Source organism: Gossypium hirsutum, chromosome D05 (assembly GCF_007990345.1).
Source record: "Gossypium hirsutum isolate 1008001.06 chromosome D05, Gossypium_hirsutum_v2.1, whole genome shotgun sequence".
NCBI lineage: Eukaryota > Viridiplantae > Streptophyta > Magnoliopsida > Malvales > Malvaceae > Gossypium > Gossypium hirsutum.
Window position 1 is genome coordinate 63,434,662 of NC_053441.1, and position 3,903 is coordinate 63,438,564.

A 3,903-nucleotide genomic window follows, 5' to 3' on the forward strand; every position below is an offset into this window, starting at 1 on the left:
ATGAGCCTTAAATTTTACTTAAGTCCATTTTTCAGGCATTATGTTTTTATCCAAACTTTTTTATTTTTCGAACGGACTTTCAAGCCTGAGCGGGTAGCCCAACCTATGAGCAGGTCTAGTTTAGATATGTCTTGATGTATCTTCGACTTGTATATATGTATAAGGAATAGGTTTTTGGATGTTTGAAATCATCAAGGACGAATTATAGCATTTGTAAGCATTAATTTCGAGTTGAAAAAGTGACCATGCAACTTAAATTGATACTTAAAAGGATATCTATACCTCTCATAAATGTAGATATTTATAGCTGTTACAAGACCAAGTCTCAATACTTTATAGTCAAGTATCGATTCATGTAAAGTCTCGGCACTTTGCTTCCCAAATGAGTTATAGATCTATAACTTGCAATGTATCAGTACTTAGATACCTAATATCGACTCAAAAATGTTTAGATAAGTTGAAACACATTTAAAACATGTTTTTTTATATTTTCCAAGTCTTAAAAATGTTTAGACACTAAATAACTTTGTAATAATTTTTTTTCTTAATAAACATTACTATATCAAAATATTGAGATATCAAAACTAATAAAAAAAAAATTGGATGTAAGGAAAGAACTACAATATTTCTAAACATTATTTCCCAAACGCCAAGCTTTTGAGAATGTAACCTAGTTCCTGTGTATTAAGTCGATCTTAATTCGCTCACTAAGGAAGTGAATGTCATCCAGGATTGGATTCTGCTCCCACTGCACTGATATGGTTTTCTTTCTGATGATACTGTCAATAAGCCTATCCTTAATTCCAATAGAGCATTCTTGGATTCCTAATATGCAAGGCCCATGCAATGTTATCATCTTTTCCACGCCAACCAATTGTAATAAGGATATATGTCTATTGATTTTCTGGGATTCTTCACCTACTGATCTCTGCTCCCTATCTGAGGTGGATTACTTTCGTAATCTTTGAACGCTTCGTGAATTTGTTGTCTGTACACTTACGCCTCCTTAATTACTGCTATCGGGTTTGATTAATTTGATGCCGTCATGCATTACTTTGTTCCCGTGAGTCCATATTTTCTAAAGCAAAATTGACGTCTCAACAAATTTTTCCTTCATTTCAAGGCTCCCCAATCTGGCTATGTCTAAGAGTTGGATTAACCAATCCTTTATTGATTGTAAGTTGATGTCGTTCAAGGTACGAATACAATGTTTTGACCCGAACCACACAGCTCTAGCAAAAGAGCATTCCCAAAAAAAAAGGTGTTTTTCATCCTCCCATTCATCATAGGACACACGTAGTGTCCACATTGTTCCACATTGTTAATTCTTCTATTGATGGTCACTTTACATGAGAGGGTTTCATTAAGAATTTTCCACAAGAAGATAACCACTTTGTTAAGACAAATTGAGCTAAGAGTTGGTGAGTGGCACTTGGCACTACCAACTACAGATTGCCACTGAGGTACTTTTGATACTTGTTTTATTTGATTTGACAATTTAATGAAGAAAATCTTTAGACCTGGTTATGTGTTATTTTATTGAAGATATTATGGTCCATCTATGAAAAACCAATTCTTGGCAATTGAAGATTAGATTGGATTCGAGTGATCTATGTAGCAAGCCTAAATTTTTATATGCTTTGAGGCTTGTCTAGGTTTTGTATGAAAGCTTATTGAGTGCATTTTAATTTGTTTATCGAGGAACCTTTTTGTGAAAAAGTGCAAGCTATTTTTGTAAATATTGTGGAGTGTTTACTACCCAAGTTCTCAGGAAGAGGATTTTGAGGTGAAAGTTTTAATCTTTAGGTACAAAGGTGGTGTCTCTATACTTAGAGAGCAATAGAGTGTGAGTCACTTGTTGTACAATTAATTAAAGATAGTAAAATTTCTCACTGAGCTAGGCCCCGCAGACATAAGGAAATCGAGTTGCATAAACAAATCATTAGTGTTATTTGTTATTTTATTTGCATAGTTTCCTAATGTCAAGCCGTAGTGGTTGTTGCAGTCTAGCACTTCCATTGCATTTGTTGTACTAAACAAATAAGCATTTCATACCTTTTTGAGAACATTCGGTTATGTGCTTATGATACTCTAACTTGTTCATTAAGAGCTTGGACATAGGCTGATCTTAAGAGAACTTTCCATCATTTGTATGTATCCATCTAATCTTGGGAGGACCCTCGCTCAAAGGTTTAGGATTATTAAGATTCTGCAACTCACATTTCCTAGAGACACATTGTTATCAGCTTAGGTGTGTGGCTCTCCTCCATTACCCGCAAAACCATCCTCTCTAGATTTACCACTCAATGTGATCTTTTAGTAACTCCTTCTTAAACCTATTCATAGGTTGGGCTATCCAGCCCGACTTGAAGACCTACCCGAAATGTGGGAGGGTTTGAACAAAAAAGTAGGATCAATAAATGGACTTGGATAAAAAAAAATAAGGCTCATTTAAAAAACAGGTCGAGTCTCGAGTAAGGCATTTTTGGCCCAACCATGGCTCAGTCCGAATTCACTAAATGACAAAAAAAAATCTTTTTTTTAATATTATTTTCTTTTTGTTTTCTCTCTATTTTGCTACCATTTTACTATTATGTTGCTACTATTTTATTGCTATTGTTTGGATATTGTATAAACTTATTTTATTGTTAATTTTGTTACTATTTTAAAGACATTTGTTAATTTTATTATTATTTTAGAAGCATTTGCTTGTTAAGTTGCATCTATCTTAGTGTTTTTAAGTATACATATTTTTTAAAATTTATTTTTAGTTTGTTGGAAAATATTTATTTTGATATTTTTAATATTTTTGATGTATTATATATTTTTTAAAATTATATAAAAATTAATATGGGCGGGCCGAATCGGGCCCCAGGTTTTATCATTTTATTCGGGTCAGTTGAATAAAATTTTAAGCCTATTTTTCAAGTCAGGCTAGGCCTGGGCTCAGGCCTAACAAACAGACATAAATTTTTAATTAAGCCTGACCCGGCCCATGCACACCTCTACTCCTTCCTGGCTAAAATACTCTTCCATGTCCAAGAATCCCCAGGTTTACCTTTCATATTGACAAATATGCATTAAATCTGACTATTACTATCTGAATAGGAAATAAATAAATAATCCATCCATTATCTGGATCTGCTAAATTTATGAATCTAGTATGTCAAAAAGTTAATAAATTAAATTGGATAATGGATTCAAATATTTAAATTTTAATTCCTTGTTCATGAATCGGTAATCAAGCCGCCATAGCAATACCGGCCGGTCGGACGGTGAAAAAAGGGGCGGCCTTTTATAAGAACAGCATTGTGGGGAAGCTTCTTGGATTCCAAAACTGAAATCTCAACGAAGTTGCCGGTATCCAACATGGAAGCTGAAAATCAATGTGAAACATCCATTCACTGGTGAACCAATGCCGGTTATCATGGCAAAGACAAAGCTAACAATAATGAATTCTTGTTTCAACCAACAACATGATGAGGAAGAAGTAGCCATCAAAACATATATGAAAATTTAACAAGCAATAATCAATTTCGCATTCAAAGCTTTGAGATATTTATGCGAATATACACACATATATTGGGATCAACATGATTAAGTAATAAACAAGTAAAAGAAATAGCGGAAGAAATTGAGAAATTAAACAAACAAATTTAACGTGAAAAAAATCTCTCTAAAGAAGATAAAAAACCAAGGGTAAAGATGATTTACTATAATGGCAAAAGAACGAAGAGTACAAAGATAGAGATAAAAACTAAACCCCAAAACTCAAAAAACAAAGAACATTTTGCAAAAATGTTATGATTTTTAATATCTAATGGGTGTATTTTCTAAGGTTGTAAAGGTAATATAAACTAATTAGAGTTTAACTGAAACAAATAAATAAAGTTTAACTGGAAG